Source organism: Protopterus annectens, chromosome 3.part1 (assembly GCF_019279795.1).
Source record: "Protopterus annectens isolate FY-2018-M chromosome 3.part1, PAN1.0, whole genome shotgun sequence".
Classification (NCBI taxonomy): Eukaryota; Metazoa; Chordata; order Ceratodontiformes; family Protopteridae; genus Protopterus; species Protopterus annectens.
Window position 1 is genome coordinate 1,477,742,796 of NC_056732.1, and position 18,274 is coordinate 1,477,761,069.

Here is an 18,274-nt window from a genome sequence, read left to right on the forward strand (position 1 = left end):
TTGGCATCTACTTCTCCGAAGTACAAGCAAACACAGGAGGGTTATGGCTGACAAAGTTTGCAGATGACTGCAAACTGGGTGCCATAGTAGAAAACACATCTGACACAGATATCCTTCAGAAGGGTCTCACAGAAACGGATAACTGGTGCCAGAGCCATGGCCTAAAGTTAAATGCCAAAAAATGCATAGTCATACCCGGGAAAAACAAGGTTACCCCTAGCTACCAAATAGGTGGCAATCCACTGAGCACAGAAGAAGTTATCAGGGACCTGGGGACCCAGGTTGATAGTAGTCTGTCATTCGACACCCATGTAGCTAAAGTAGTTAGGAAGACCTTCTACATTGCCCACCTTATCATGAAGGGATTCTCATCTAGATCAAGGAGGTCATTGTCTCCCTCTACTCATCACTCATCAGACCAATGATTGAGTACAATGCCCCATTCGGAATGTATCTGACCCGACACTTGCAGCAGCTGGAGAGGCCACAAAAGTTCCTCACCAAAAGGATAAAGGGTCTCAAAAATCTGTCCTATGCTGCCCGACTGAAAGAACTCCAGCTCTATTCAGTCGCTTACACGCTGCTCAGATGTGACCTTTGCCTAACATACAAGGCCATGTCAAACCCAGATTTGATGAATATGCTTCACCTCAAACAATCTAGATCCATCAGAGCCACAAGGGCGGGGACTTAAACCTCGACACGGCTATTAATAGGACGTGCTGGAGGGATAGATTCATCACCCAAAGACTCCCTATGCTGTGGAACAAAATCCCGGTATATGTGAGGCAGAGCACCTCGCTGGCCTTGTTCAAGAGAAATCTTGACCAATGGATGGGAGATCGCAGATATACCCCAGGGATTACCTCAGTGTCACTGCTCGACAGAGGCACAGCAAAATAATGGGTATAGTTCCCCATACTAAAGGGGTGGCGTAAGCCACAAAACTATGGGCTAGGCTTGTAAATGCCCTTGGGCAGATAGCCTAGTATGAACCTATGAACCTATGAACCTATAATTAAATATAGAAAAAGTGAAAATCTGCTGTGATTCTCAATTAGCAATGATTTGATAATTAGGAAGAACAGAAGCATTCATAATGCATAAAAATGAGGAAAGCAGGGGCGTCTACCAGTTAAACACAGAAATGTGTATAGACCAGTCACAAAGCAAATGATCAAGCAGAGGAAAATTAACTATCTTATAAATTAAGGGAATATAGAAAAACAAATGAGAGGATACTGAAGCTAAAAATGGATGCATGCTGTGCAGGAAAAGATGGCAAATTCAGACCTGCTAAATTAATGTTTCTGGACAATATTCACAAAGGAAGAGAAGTTATATAGGGATATTTTTCAAAGACATCCAGCATTAATGCCCAGGATAAATAGGCTAAACAAATGCCTTATAGAGGAAAGGATCTAGAAAAGATTACAAAAACAAACAAAAAAAAAACTAAAAATGCACAAGGCAAGGGTGCTTCTTACAGAATTAAGAGAACTTGTAATTACATTAAATAATGTCTTTAATAAATCATGGGTAAAAGTTAATAGGTATCAAGAAAATGCAGAAGTTAGCCTCACTGACTCATATTGTATGGTCCTCCGGTTTGGTTTATGAATGGGATGCCTTCTTTGCAGAGGCAGCATGTTCTGTATTTATCCACATGAGTTTTTTCAGAATTTCTGGTTTCCTTTCACATTTTAAAGACATGCAGGTAGATGACTTGACAGCACTCGAAACTGCCAAATGTGTGTGGGTGTGCATATGCCCTGCAAAGGACTGGAACCTCATCCTTACAATTTGTAAGGATAAGGTCTGGCTCCCTGTGACCCTAAGGTGGATGAACAGGGTATTTAAAAAGGATGAAAACTATATAATTCCTGATGACTGGATAATGGCAGACATAACTCTCTCATCAGCACCCAAGACAGCACTCAAAATAACCGATCTGTCAACTTGACATCAGATCTAGAAAAAATGTTAAATTAATGATGAAGAAATGGTTTAAAGTATCTGAAAACTTGTGGAGCACAACATTTACATGGACTCACAAAAGGAAGGCTAATCTAACATATTTCTTTGAAATCAGAACAAGAAGAATAATCAGAAAAAGATCATGGCATAACAATTTATTTGAAACTATAGCACATTAAGTGTTAGTGAATACATTGCAAATATTTCAAGATGCTTGATTGTAGTAGCATCGATAAAACACTAGCTAGACAATAGGATAGGGACATGTATAAATATATATATATATCTGTGTGTGTGTGTGTGTGTGTGTGTGTGTGTGTGTGTGTGTGCGCGCGCGCGCGTGTATAGATAATAAACATTTTTTCAATTGAAAGCATGGAAACCACTGATGTGTCACAGGGGTTAGCAACGTAAACAGTCCATTTCACTGCCTCTATAGGTGACCTTGCAGAAGCCTGAAAAGAAGCGATTTTATTCTAATGACATACTGGGTGCAAGAGGGTTGATTCAAATTAAGGGATAAAATTAATAACAAGAAATTTCAAAAGACTGAAGGAGTGGTATAGAACATAACAAGTAAAATCAATATCAATTGGCACATCAGAAAGTCAGAAACTCAGAACTGTAATACACACTTATGAGATGGGTGGAGAAGTAATAGCAAAAAAAGAGGAAAGGTGTGTGGTAGTCATATTAGATAACTTAAAGGTAAAAAAGTAATGTGAGAAAAATTACAAGGAAGGATCATGTATACTGGCAGTATATTGGAATGTACTTAAAAAAACCATCAGGCATTGAAAATAAGAATTAATTATCACTTATAAAACAAATAGGAAACACTTTTTAGGATACTCTGCGCAGTTCTAGGGGATCTTATCAGCATACTAATGTAGGATACACAATACAGGGAAGAAAATAAAATGGTGCAAGGTCTGCATCAGAAATCATGCAGAGAAAGACTAAAATAGCTTAAGTCATAGGCTTAGTAAAAGATAGCAGAGAGAGAGAGAGAAATAACCTTTGCTCCAGATGATTGTCACTGTTGAACTGAGTCTAACACACTGACCCCCATGTTCAAAAATGGAAAAAAGGGATTGTGGATGGATGGATTTAAGCACAACAAAAGTATCCATAGAGTCCAAGTAGGTACCATCTTTTAAAAAATGGAACAAAAACAGAACAAAGTTTAAAGATACAAGGGGAATAGTTTTCAGAAACGGTGGTAGACAAATGGAGCAGTCGTCATGAGAAAAGTCATAGTGTAAGAGTTCTTCTTCTGGCTTTTCCCGGTTAGGGGTCACCACAGCAGATCATCTGTCCGCTCATGATTGGCAGTGGAGATTTTTATGGTGTTGAGTTGTCAGCCCGGTGTCCAACCTTCCACAGAAGGCACACACATGCACACACTCACACCTAAGGCCAATTTAGAGTGTCCAATCCACCTTAAGCATGTCTTTGGGATGTGGGAGGAAACCAGAGCACCTGGAGGAAACCCACGTGACCACAGGGAGGACATGTAGACTCCGCACATAAGGCACCCTAGCCAAGGATCAAACCGGAGAGCCTCTTGCTGTGAGGCAGCAACGCTAACTGCTGCACCTCTGCGGCCACCAGGAAAAAAAAAAGTCATAGTGTAAGACACAGTGACTGAATTAAGAAATGCATGAGACAGGTATCAGGTTATCTTTACAAAGAGAGGGGTGGGAGATAAGCTATTAGATTAAGTTAGGATGTGTTAGCTTATCCAGTAAATAATATTTAGACAAAGTGAGCAATTTATCTTTCACCAACAGCCAGAATTTAAGCTTCATTTCTGTTTTATTGCTTTAATAGTTACCTCAAACCTGAATTATCCTGCTGTCCCACCCATGACCAGCTTTAAGGACAAGTGAACTAGATGTCTGTCTAGGACACCACTTGTCTGAGGTGTCTTTCTACCATTTTTATGTATTTGTCTCTTCGTTTGTTTGTTTTAATTAAGGAAAACAAAAAGTATATAAATAAAGGGCAGAAAGGCACCCCTAGCCGAATAAAATCATATCAGGAGGTGCTGACTTCCAACTCTTTGCTGTCACAGAAAGAAGTAAAACAGTTATACATTTTATGGTATGACCCAGGAGAGATACACAACTTGTGTCTAGACACTGAAAAAGGAAATGTATGCACAAAGACCTAATAATACAAATTTATAGAACTATTTTATTTAAAAATAAAATAACTTGAGATTTGCCACAAGACTTTTACAAACTACAAGCAAAATCCATCATTTAAATGTCCTAAAATTCTCAGTTGGTCATTCAGCTCTCACCAAAAATGTCTTGCTTGTAACAAGGATGTAACATATTTTGTATATGAGGTCATGTACTTTAGAGCACTATAACATTTTATGGATTTGTGTGCACCTTGTTACTGTGGGTTCACAGATATCTTTTTGTATATTTTAGAATGAAAACTATTCCTGACTTAGACAGTTCACACTTTTGCTTTACAGAGGTTACATTTTTAATTATACGATCCATTTTTTTTATCTGAAGACAGAGATATCAAGGATTATGTTTAGTACTGTGACCATAATAAATGTTTCTGTAAGTAGAATTAGGGTTTATGTTTAACAGATGGTTGGCCAAATGGTTAAGGTTTTTACCTTACAGACTGAAGTTGTAGGGTTTGATTCTCACAAAGGGGTAATTGAGTAAGCTTAAGATAGCCAACAAGGGCAGTTAACCAAGTACTAATCTATGAATCTCTGAATATGTGATGCTGGAGATTGTTAGACATACCATGGCAATTCCTTCACGTGTCAGTAATTAATGTGCACATTTAGTAGTGCTTCTAGAAGGGCAAGAAGATCACAATTAATTAATTTATTTATTTTTGGGGTGTGTGTGTGTGTGTGTGTGTGTGTGTGTGTGTGTGTGTGTGTGTGTGTGTGTGTGTGTGTGTGTGTGTGTGTGTGTGTGTGTGTGTGCTGTAGTCAGTATTATTGTTTGATGAACATGTTTATTATTACTTTTTAAATAACTTGGCGATCATGGTTTATTTTATACAAAATAATGATAGCGCCATCATGTTTGGAATGGTATAACCATCAACGTGAAGGAGTGCTGCACAGAGCATGCAGTGGAATGATATCCTATTCAGGATTTATCCCACCCTGCATCCTTACATTCAGGATATGCTCTGATTTACCACAACCACAAATATATTTAAGTAGTTTTCAATAATGGCTTCCTTATACGTACCTTAGGTCCAATTGATCAAGCATTAGTAGCCCACAGAAAAAAAGACAAACAATACAATGCCAATATTTTTTCCCATAGGAAATCATTGCTGGACAATTTCTAATTGTGCACTGGCAATCACTAATTTCTTTATAGAGATTTCTCCCTTCTTTCAATTGTTGCAACCATTGAGTTGGTATATATGTTTGGGGTCCCCCACTTACACACTCATTGAGGAGTGCAGGCAGGCTTGTCCCCTGCAAAAAAACAAGAAAAAGGAAGTTTTTCACCCTTTTGGATTTTGGGCGTTCTTGTATTCTTTTGGAATGCTGACTTTCAGAAAATTGGCATTTCATAGTAGAACCATCAAGACATATAAAATGAGTCTTGGTTTGTGTATGAAAGGATACAGAAATCAGTGTCAATGCTATAATGATATGGCACTTCAGGTATATATTTATACACACACTGGAATTTGGGGTGGGGGGATTTGATGCAGCTTGCACTCAGAAGGATGATGAGATTACAGAATGCAGTGCATTTTAATAATTTTAAATTTAATATGATCTAAATCATGCTTTTCATTTCACAGATAATGAAACTTTGTGCATTGATCCAAATTCTACATTAATAAACAGAACAGAACTAAATGAATCAGGTAAGGAAGTTACTTTGGCCTGTTTTTTATAAATAGAATTGAAGTACTCTATATGCTACTGACATTAAATAAATATTGAGGTTAGATGTTTTTATACTGTTCCTCCAATACAGGAAAATATGTATTATAAGGCATATGGATGAAGTGCTGATCTATGTCAGTTAACTAGTGGCATTTCAAATCCGCTTCAGTCGACTGTTTAGAATGCTGACCCAAAATGTGGAATTTGGAATGCCGAAAAGTAAACCAATGTGAAAATGGATACATCGACAACCATAGTTTGATGTATTTGACATAGCAGGAGGTGACATAACTCGCTTCCTGCTATGCACATTAGCATACCATTAAACTTTACAGTCAATGGTACATTAATTCTACTATTTTGCAGGGGGGTTATGCCCCCCTGCACCTCACATGTGGGGGCTGTACCCTACACCCCCCCTGCACATTAAATATAACAACTCCAAGATCGCACTGTAGTGAATAAATGGGCTAATTCCTAGTTCCTCAATGAACCATGATCCCCCTGCACAATGTCAAACCCAAATGCTCAACTTACCCTACCCTTTCGCTGTAATGTAGTCGATTCATTTGGATTCGACTTTTTGCCCTGTTAACTGCACTCAGCACACAGAAACATATACAACTATGCTATGCCAATATGTAAACAGCTGCATAGATACGGCTGTACTCTGTAAGAACAAGTACAGGGCAAACTCCAAAAACAAACCCACATGGTAGAACCATACTATCAATAATCTTTAAAATAAATAGAAGACAATTTTGCCCAAAAGTAAGAAGAGTAATTTCCAGAATGACAGATACATTGCCATTGAAATAAACAAACAACTCAGGAGTGTAATAAAATCCACCAAAGCCAAGTCCGAGGCTAAAATAGTCACCCAGACCAGAAACAGTCACAAGACCTTTTTCAATTTTATTTATAATCTCAAAAGCACAGCACAGCAATGCATGGAGTAGACTGTGGACGACATTACCTACACTGTGGTTGAAAATATAATGAACCTACCATCGGATAAATTGATCTCAAACTTTGCTCCCTTTCTCCTCTCTGTCTGTCCCACAAGATATACTTGAAACCGACTTACCTCTAGCTATCACACATCACATTGAAATCACCACCCCACAACATTAACTTAGTTTTATGGTATGGGACCTTTCTTATAGGTATTTTGAAGAAAACCAGACCTCACATAAGCAACCATAAAAAGCAGCAACTCTGCAGAGACTCCAATTAGTCATAAACTCACAAATGTGTATTACAATTCAGAAAGGTAGGAACAGAAACTTGTAAAGATTAGTGCTTTTGTTTATTCCATGACAAACTTCATCAAATCTTATCTCCTTATTTCTTGAATCCCATCCTGCTTCGCCATCATCCCTTTCTAATTTGAATTATAGCTTTCTGTATATGAGCCGGAACTGCACAGCTCTAAAACATCCCTTCAAAATAGGTAATCTTAAATCATCTTGTTCTATTGGAAGAGTCACCTTATCCCACTTGAACCTTGCCTTCTTCCCCTCCCAGATAAAATTCGTCAACTCTTTATTAATTACTGTCCACAACTTCTCCTCTGGTTAATAAAACTATGCCTGACCTGTATATAAAACTAAAGGGACTAAAAACATTTTCACTCTTTGTAGCTTGCAATCAATATCCATAAACAATACTTTTCAATTCATCAGATTTTGTATTACCTTTTGAGTTAGTCTCTCTGTATTCATGTGTGGGTACATAGTTTATAGCTATAGCCTTTGTTTTATCTTCAGTAATTTTATATATCCTGAAAAGACCTGAAACTGACTCAGACTATCTTCTGCAAATAAAAAGCCAAATTTTCATGATTACCTTGCATTCTGGCTAGGCTTATAGGTGCCCTTGGGCAGATAGCCTAGTACTTACCTATGAACCTATGAACCTATAAATATAACACAAATAACAAGGGGGGAAAAAGGACAAACCTGCCTGGTTTCTCCGTTCAAATGTAACTTATCAAAGAGGAACCCTCCCATTTTAATTTTTGCCTCTGATCCCTCATATATCCACCTACATAACCATATTATTGTATCAGGAAATGCAAATGCTTCCATTGCCTTAGTCATAAAATCCCAGCTTACTCTGTTGAATGTTTTGTCTGCATCAAGACCCACCAACAACAAACATATTTTCTTACATTCTGCTTCCTTCTGGATCATCAGTGTTCTATTAATGCTGTCAAATGATTCCATTCCCTTCCAAAAAACACAATGATCCATATCTATCAGTTATAGCAATACATTTGCCATTCTTTTAGCTAATATAGACATAAGCACTTTATAATCATGGTGTAAAATTGAAATGGGTCTGTATGAGGCTGAATCTAATGGGACTTTCTTCCAAGATGATGGTGCTTCCCCACCTTTTAAAATACTATTAAACATAATTGTTCAGATCTTTATCACTTTCTTCCCTCCAAACTTTGTAAAGGGATACAGGAGTCCTGAGTGAAAGACCTGCTCAGGTAGAGTTTTTAGTTAAATTTAGGACCGATGTTGCTGTTAAAAGGGGGATAATTAGTGGGGCATTTAAAATATTGCATGATAACTATTAGAATAAATCAGAGGAGCTTAGAAAATATTGAGAAAGAGACTGGAAAAGCAATTTACAAATGAACAATGGGAGGACATATGTATGGCTCCCAAGTATACAACGGAGGTTTAGGATTTTTGCTTGGAAGTGTTTGCAAAGGTATTTATATACCCCAAGCAGACTTCAAAGAATTTTTCTTCAGGTAGAAAGCAAATGTTGAAGGTGTGATTGGAAAGAGACAATTGTGAACATGCTTTTGGGAGTATAATGAGTTGCATTTGCTTTTTGTTCTTGTACAGAATGTACAACAGTTTGTCGATATCAGACTGTAGTTCCAGTCAGATGGTTTTGTAGGATGGGGATGATATGGAATGGACAAAATTCTCTGCATAAAGGAGAATATTGGTTGTTTTCAATTTTGAAAAGATGCTGTTTATAAAAAGGGTGAACATAAGGGGTCTGAAAACAGAACCCTGTAGGATGCTAGAAAATGTTGGAAAAAGTGATAAATGTTTTTGTCCATGCTTAACTGTGAATGATTTTCTTGAGAAGATGGATTCTAAATCATGAACTCTTGGCTGGACCAAAACTGAAAAACTGACAGGAATTGAGGAACAAGCTATAGCTAACTGTGTCAAAGACTTTTGACAAGTCAAAAACATAGGGCACCAGTGAGTTAGTCTTGGTTAGTAGAAGTCGGAATGGTACAGCTGAGTGAATGTAGGGCATTAAGAGCACTTCTTCCTATTGTTTCTCCCATCGGTAAAGTCATGTTGCTAGATGGTTAGAATATTATATTTGTACAGACACTTGGTTGTTTCTTTGTAAATAGTAGTAGTATGTAGTATAGGTTTAGACCTTTACCACTGATAGCTTTCCTCTGTAGTTTATTCAGGTGTGGAAGTAGAAAGGTAGGTCAGATGTCAGAAGACTTTGTTAGGGAGTTCTTCTTAGGAATGAGGATATGAATAACTTTTTCCATAATGATGGAAATGTTTGGTGCATTAGAGTTAAATTAAAGGGAGAATAGACCTGATGGACAATGTAATCATTGTATGTTGTGAGGAACCACGAGAAAATACCATCTGTGCTGATAGAGCTTTTATAAGAGAAGAAGTCTAAAAGTTTTTTTTTCCTTCTTTTACTGAGTTTATGTTTAGATAGAAGACTAGAAAGTAGGGTTCAGTAGGTTCAATGGAGGGAGTCTGGTTAATTGGATTATGCCAAAGGAGGCTGGAAGAAAATTGTATAGCTAGTGCACATGGAAAAACTGGCTCTTAGTGAAGCCTGTGGTTTGTTAATTTTTGTACCATTTACTTCTTGGAACTAGATAGAGTGTTTGATTGTTTTTCCCTAAAGTATTTAAGTTTGGGTCTCTATATGGTTTTCTTGGCTTTGTTACTAAGCAGTATGTATTTCTTCCTCTCAGTGGAGTGATTGGATTTTTTCCCAGTAAGCAATGTTATATCACAACTTTTGATTATATTGAGGAGGTCTTTATTAAACCTTTAATTAAAGCTATTGAGCTTTTATTATAACTTATAGATAATAGTAAATTATTTAAACTGAAGCTATGGTAGTTTATTGGTTAGGAATACACAAGCAAAGTTAGAATTATTGGTTTGACAGAATACAGATAAATCAATACTTTGGAATTCATTATTGATTGTACAGGAGTTGAGATTTTGGCATTCTACTGCACCATGAGAAGGTGATAGGGCAGTGTTCACTCAGATTAGGTGGTAGGCTTTAGTAATTTGCATTTTGTCAAGTTTATTAGTCAGTGCAAAGATAAGGAGGGAGTGGTTAGTAGTGATAAAGTTGAGTTGAGTGAGTTTGGAGTTAACCTGTGCTAGCATAAAGTCATCAAGGGAGCCCCGAGTTGTCTTTGCATTACAAAGGTAAAATATAGACTTGCAAGAGGAAGGTCATTAGGATGAAATGCAGGCAGTTCATTAACTCACAAAAGAAGGTTGTGGGGGAAAAGGTAGAGATAACTTTTGTTCTTAACAAAAGTCTGAAGTTATGTTAGAGAGGAAAGACTAAGAATTAAACATGTTGGTTCTGTATTGTCCACAAACAAACTTTGCTGCACCAAAAATGCTGCCTCTATTACTGCTCCCAAACATGGTTCCATGCCCTTCAAACTGAAAGATATTCAGTATTTGTAGAACTTTCACTCCTAACTAAAAAGCATCTCTTTAACTCTGCTGTCTGCTCCCATTTCACAGAAATAAGACAACCCTCCAATTGTATCCCCTACATAACCCTCCAATTGTATCCCCTACATCTATTCTCTCGCCCCCTTTTTGTCGTAATTTGGTTATTCATCATGTTACCAGAATCCCCCTTTCTAACCACTCCCTTTCTAATCCATCCTCCTCTACCCCTCAGCCCTTTTTTCTCATTCTGTTTCTCTTCTCCCTCTCACGGCTGTACCTCCCTCATTGTACATTTTGTACACACTTTCATATTAATGTAATACTTTAGATTTTCACCTGCCTGATATGTCGTTTCCATTTTTGTTAATATTTCTGTATAACATTGTGATCATTTAGATTTTGCCTACCTGTTATGTTTAACATAGATCAAAAAAGATAATTAAAATGAATAAATGTTATCTACAATGTTGTTAATACAGCTATATAACTGTTTGTTATTTTGCACCTGGGCTGGCTTGAAAATAATCCATATGGATCAGTGTTCTAGCCCCATATAGCCTGTACCTTAATTAAATGGAGGTCCAGATCCTCAGAGTACATTATGACATCATCTAGGTTAGCAGCAGTAAATCTGAGATGGGGCATTAGGACTCTGTCCATTAATCTTAGAAAGGTGACAGGGGTACCATGTAGCACAAAAGAAATCACAGTATACTGAAAAAAAGCTCTCCACCTTCAGCTGTTAGAAAGATATGCCAGTACAGCTCTGTCAAATCTAATGTGTTTAAGAAGCGTGCCTTTCCTAACCTTTATGTTAGTTCATTAACCCTCAGCATTGGGTAGCTGTCAAAAGTTCAAATTCTGCTCAGCATCCCAAATTCATTAAAGAACATGATTGTTCCATCAGGCCTTGGGACTAGTACTATGATGAGCTGTTCCATTTGCTTCTTGACTCCACCCCATTCTAAGCATTTTTTGTACTTCCTCCTGTACCGCCTTTCTCTGTGGCTCTGCTGTACTGCAAGGTTTTAAGTTAAATTTTTTTCTCCTAGAATGGTCTCGATATAGTGTTGAATGCATTTTGTTTTGCCAGGCAGTTCTAAAAACACTCTCTTGTTTCTTACCAGAAACTCCCTTATCTGATGTTTCTTGTGATTTAGGTATTGTGTCATCTACCTGTACTTGATGGGACAGAGATCATTTATTTTTTTCCACCAGTCCCACCACTTTCTGTCATTACGTTAACTACAGAGATCTGCACTTCTTTCCACAGATTCAGGAAGTTGATATGCTATTTGTTCTTGCCTTCCCTTATCAGTCTGTCTAACCTTATAATTTACAACATTTCATTTTTCCACTATGTCAAAAGGAACCCGCTATTTAACAAAAGTTGTTTTGTGTGGAGAGGATCAAACTTAGCACCTGATCTCCAGCTTTAAACTCCCTGATCTGTTATGCATTACATCCATTTCTGTTATGCACTCCTTGTTGTGGCATGAGCTCTTTCCATGTGTACCTGTACCAACTATCATATCATAGAATGTTACAGGACCCCCTCTGTGCTCACAGTGTTAGGTTTCTTAATACCCTGGAGTAATTTCATATTAAAAAGAATTCCAATATCCTTGGACACTTTAACTAACTGATGATAAACTGAGATACCTATACCTCAACTGTAGGTTACACTGAAAATTTCCTTGATTTCATAAACAAAAAACTCCCTGGGTTATATTGGCAAGAATCCTACTACCTTTGGTATTTTTTGTTTTTTGTTAGCCAAGTTAGTCCGACTAGGATAGTGGCCTCTTTTCAGGAGAGACTTGCGGTGGTATTTCTACTAATTGGGGAAATTTGACCAGGGCCTCAGAGAACTTTCTCTACTATTTTCTCTAAGGTATGGAAATCTTGTGTTGGTATATATAGGTTTGGGGGAGAGCAGGGGGGTTGCCCCTCTGCAATAAGAAGTTTAAAGAAGAATAGTGACTTTTGACATTTGCTCTTCTCCTGCGTTTCCAGTCTTTCTTTTCGGCATGCTGGCACTCAGCATTTCTAGTGGGAACATTTCAGTAGGGAGCCCAGAATCTCATACCTCCCATCATAACAAAAGAATACTTACAAAAGGTACTCTCCAAAACAGAAAAATAAATTAGCCATGGGGCCTGAAAATATACAGAGAGCCTGTCATCTCCTTGAAGGTAGTTTTGACGAATGCAAAGAAATCAAATGCAGTTCTCTGAAACTACTTTCATCAATAGTGGAGGTCCACTGTTTTGCGTCCTCAGAGTTGGTATATATAATTCTGTGGGTGTGGAGGTGCCCCCCCATTGGGTGCAGGGGAGCTTACCCCACTGCAAAAAAAATTATTTTAATATTCGCTTGAAAGTGGTTTCAGCAAACTGCATTCAGTTTCTTTTGCATCTGCCAAAACTGCCTTCGACGAATCAGCATGAATCTAATATGCACAGATGCTTAATAAACACTACAAAACACACCTTAGTATGATGCACAGGTGTTTTAATGTCACTCACAAAGATAGACCCATCACTGATCCAGAAGCTATAGACCCACAAGCCAGACGAGTCTCATCTGCAAAAAAAACTGGCTAAGGTTTTTGACTCCATACTACATGTCAACATAATAGACAAGCTGAATGAGCTCTAAATTGGCCCCTACATAGTTAGGTGGATAGCAAATCAGTAGAGGCATGGAACCTATGTGGTGAATAACTGTTTGTCATGGATTTTAATGTTTGGTTAAAATGTTCCCCTAACCCATCTGTCTGGAGATGGTTCACTGAGGTTTTTAATTGCTTGACTTTAAAACACTAGCATGGTTAGAGCTTTATCCTGAACACAAATGTACCCCCCCCCAGTCAGTGATTATTTCCCCACAACCATTTTTCCAGGTTCAAAGTCCTCCCTGTAGCAAGAGGCCAACTTCTCTGACTAATACATAGACCTCCTTTGTACACCACTTTAATGGAGCACTTGCTCATTAACAACTCCCACGGTAAACCTCTCCAGCTATACAAAAATGTAATTATCTGTCTTAAAACATAAGCTTATGTACATTCGATTATTTTCATTTTTAATGTGAAATTGATTGGTGAATAAAGATTATGCATTAACCTCCATGCATTATAAGACTAGACCAACGAATGAGTTGATTGTATTCTCATAAAGTCCAAGGAATGAATGCACTAAATACAGTCACTTTTTAAGACAATTCTGAGTTTGCAGTTTTTTGGTAGAGGCTTTGTGTGTGTGCTTTACTTATATCTTTATACCAGCTGAAAGGAATGTTTGTATATTCTATAAATAGCAAGAGATCTCCTGCATTCAGCTAAGAGGAGTTTAATATACTATTCACTGAACAATTCAGCTTAATTATTTTTATGTATTTTTCCCCACTGTGCCTGCAAGCACTAAGCCTCCTCCTGCTATACAAGGCCATTTGTTCCGCTGTCCTTTGTATTCACAAGAGAGGGCAAGATCTGGGAGGAACCATCATACTGGTAGATCAGCATTAGTATTTGCCGTTGCATTCCAGCAATGCGGGCATATTTATTTTAGTCTAATCCCTCTTTTGGCAGGATGATAGGTGACCTACATCACTGAAGGAATTACAATTTCCTCCTTGATGCTGGTGCATGCTGCCGTATGCTTACAATGAGAGCTACAGATGAAGTAGCTTGGTAGCCAGATGCTTATCCCTTGAACTCATTTTGCAATGTCTGTGGCATTGGACAACCCTGGACCACCCCGTCCCTCTCAGGATGGGCACCCCTGTCCTCCCCTGCAGCTCAGTGAAGCACCCAAACCTCTAATCAATTTCAGGTTGCCTAAAGAGTACTCTAGACATTATCCTTCTATACCACTGGAGAATACACTAAAGGTGAATATTAGTAGAATTGTAATCGTTCAGTTTTTTTTCATTTTCCCAGTGTTAGAAGACAATGGCTGAATTTAGATGTTAAGACAGCAGGGGGTCAGGATTCTGTTGCATACTGAGGTCCTAACAGCAGAAGGTTGTATCCGGCAGTCAGAAGAGTAACCTGAGAAATAGTAAGAGTGCAACAGTGCTCCATTTACTCAGCTAATTGGAGTTTTAAACTGATATAGGTGAAATTATTAAACTTGCAGAATTATTTGAATTTTTTTGTTTGTTTGTGGAAGAATAATTTATTAACAGTTGTGGGTTAAGAAAAGTGTAAGTTTTAGTTGCAGCATGAACAAACTCACACTCAGTGCTCTGTTTCTGCCACAGACTGTATATGACTCTACTTCTTGGTATTGCATATATTTTTAAAGTTTGAAGATAATGACTATGTTATACTGAGCAAAACTGTTCAGCACATAGTGGCAGTACATGCATCTGTAAAACAAGCCGGGCTTCAATATAAAATGCTACTGCAGTTAATCTCAGTGCTTTGAAGATGAAGTGTGCTTAATAGCTATACACTGTCTTCTCATGTGTTCTTTTTCTATATAGTACATCAGGAAGAAAACTTGGGTATGAAATATTTTTAAATATTGACATGTTGAATAAAACAGCTCACAGAGAGAAATAAAAAAGTAAACAATTTATAAGGTTGTGATTAAAATATACTAAGAATGTGCAACGTTTTATGTTGAACAACATTCCCAAAAATTAGCATATGATGACATTAACTTCATAGGAGCTTCAAACAAAAGAGAACATTTGCCAGTAATTGTGAAAATATACCTGAAGGCACACAGGATGAAACTGAATACAAGCAAAACAATTGTCATGGCAACAAATGTGGGAAATCAGAAGAAACTGAAAATGTTGATAGAAGGGAAAGTAGTAAAACAGATTAATAGCTTTAAGTACCTGGATAGTGTGGTTGAGAAGAAAGGAGGTCTGTATGAGAAGGCCAAAGCTAGAATCAGAGGGGCTACAGCCAACTAGCATAGAATGTCAGGGTTAGTCTGCAAAAAAATGCCAAAGAAGCTGAAAAGTAAAGTGTTCAAAACAGTGGTGTGACCAGTACCACTGTATGGTACATAAATATGTGCAGTGAAGGCAGAACAAATTAGAAAGCTAGGTCTGGTGGAGATGAAGTGCCTGAGACAGGTGGTAGGATTCAAACTGTAGGACAGATAAAGAAATGAAGACATCAGAGAAGTAGCCAAAGTAGCTCAAAATTGCAGAGAAGGTCAAAGAGAAGGGATTAAGATGGTTAAGATACATATGCCGGAATGCAGAAGAAAATCTGTTGAAGAAGATTTGGAAGAGACATGAACAAGGCATAAAGAAAAGAGGGTGTCCAGCAAAGATAAAGATAGGTTGAATGAGATAAGACCTGTGACAGTTAGGCATGACCATCAAAGAAAGTAGAAGAGTGGCATTGAATCGAGAAAGATAGTGACATTCGATGCAAAACCCTGCTCCCATGTAGAAGATGGTGATGATGATTATGTGTTTCTAAATACTCTCTGTTCTCTAGACTGCCACATTTGCATGTGGAATTTTCCAGCAAGACAGCTGTAGCCCTATATGTCAGTCCATTCTTAACAGTATAGCATTATTGTGGTCTTTGAATTGCTCCATCATTGTGTACTGAGCAATCCTTCTAGAAATAGAATTGAAATTTTGGCAACCCCCCCATGACTTTAGGAATCTCCCCCTGCATCTCTTTACTATGTTTTTCCAGATAGTTTTTGCAATCTCAGTTTTCTTCTAAAAGGACTGGTTGAGACACTTCTGATTGTTCTTCTTCCTGTAACTTTAACTTTGATGTATTTATCTTGTACAAATTTCTATAATTTCCTCTATACAGGCTACCATATTCCTCATGAACTTCACAGGCTCTGGATACAGCTAGTTACCAACTACATCAGTTTCAGGATAGGGACTTATCTCATGACTTTTGGAGTCTTACATTTCTCCAGCCTGAATGGACATGGGCAATCTGTAAGATACTCAAGGCAGAGGCACAAATATATGCCATCCTCTTGTCCCTAGGGGCCATGTATTAGGTAAAATTGTGTTATATTGGCTAGGCTTGCAAGGGCTCTTAAGTTGTTAGGGTAGTAATCTCCTATGAACCTATGCGGTAGATTCCTGGAGTAGATGGCTTCCAAAAAATAGAATAATGCATTGTTTTGGCCCCCCTTTACTCAACTCTCATTAGGCCAGTCATTGAATATAATACATCTCTCTCTGTGCAGTGAATAGGCACTAATCAAACCAGGATCACCCATGACATAGAGAGCTCTGCTTTATGCAACAGATATTTTTAATCAGTTTGTGCATTTATACCCTGATATGTGCACTCTGGGCTCCAGAGTCAGTGGTAATCTATTGTTATTTCACATCCAATACTTTGTTTCCCTTTTTCTGCAGAAATATGTAAGGACTCTGCACCTACTGAGTTCAAAAAATATTATGACGCTGTCAATTCATCACGGGGCACACTCTGCCTATCAGTATGCAACACACAACGGAGTGACCGCCACCCATGCAGTACTACCAATGGGAGGTGCATCCTGAAGAAAGCAGGCCCTGTTTGTTAGTAAGTAAATTAAAGTTCAATCACTGCTTATGGAATAGTTTGTTGAAATAGTTAGTCTTCCAAAGTGAGCCAAAATGTAGAAACTGGAAATTGGTTTATAGTACATGTTTATAATCTGTTATGCTACAAAACATTGAAATAATGCTGTTGTTACTGTCTAAATAAAGAAATTAAAAGTGCTGTCATTAACACTTTTCACTGTTATGCCACATCTAGCAGAAGTTTATATGTGTATAGGTTGGTCTATAGTACTTCGAAGAATATTGCCAGCGAACACACCCTCGGCGACCCGTATTCAGCGAAATTCACTTCTGTATAGACCCGTATATGTACACATGGAAGTGTGTATCCTGATAGTGACGTCACTGCAGTGCTTAAGCAGCTAGTGAAAATAGATATCTCAGCCCTGTCTGTATCCAGTTGTTTTAATTAGGGCATATTACAACGACTGGCAATGGTGCTGGCCTATGCGGGCAGATCTATTGCATGGCTGCTAGCAGTGAACCTCATTGAAGGATTATATAAAGAAAATGGCATATCAGACTTTCATGATGGTAAACATCCAGAAGTATGGAAGAACAACAGGTAGAAATGATTTAAAATAAAGAAATATTTTATGTATAACAGGAAGGAGCTATTCAGTGGTAATATTGTAATATCAGTTATATATCTAGGCACAAACAATTTGTTTAAAGTAGGGCAGGTCATCTTTATAGAAGGAAGCATACACGCATGTTTTTAGAGAGAAGAAATACTAGGACTAATTATATACATAAGCAGTCCATGAGACTTTGAGATAAAAATTATTTAATACAACACTATCAACAATTGTTTACTTTCTATTATAAAAATATAAAATTTCAATACACACACAAAACAGTCTTGTTTTCCGTATTACAAATAGAAGAAAAGCATACTAAATAATGTCAGTCATCACAAATTTGGGATAAGAACCAACTAAGCAAAAATACATAAAGAAATAGCCAAATAAGCAAGCTTTAACATCCATCTGCTATTAACCTCCTGTAATGCTATTTTCACATCTTACCCCACACTAGTAGATCACAAATTATATTTGTAACAGCTTTGTGTCCTCAATGGTTTGTGCAACAGCTCTTGGGAATATAT

General features: G+C 37.7%; 1 long non-coding RNA gene across 1 annotated transcript in view; it reads left to right on the forward strand.

Moving 5' to 3' along the window:
- LOC122798887 overlaps positions 1 to 17,134 on the forward strand; it is a 31,874-nt gene extending 14,740 nt beyond the window's left edge. The window contains exons 2-3 of the long non-coding RNA XR_006364328.1: positions 5,791 to 5,856; positions 16,978 to 17,134. This is a non-coding gene — a long non-coding RNA (uncharacterized LOC122798887). The remainder of the gene's footprint in view (positions 1 to 5,790; positions 5,857 to 16,977) is intronic.
- The last annotated feature ends 1,140 nt before the right edge of the window (positions 17,135 to 18,274 follow it).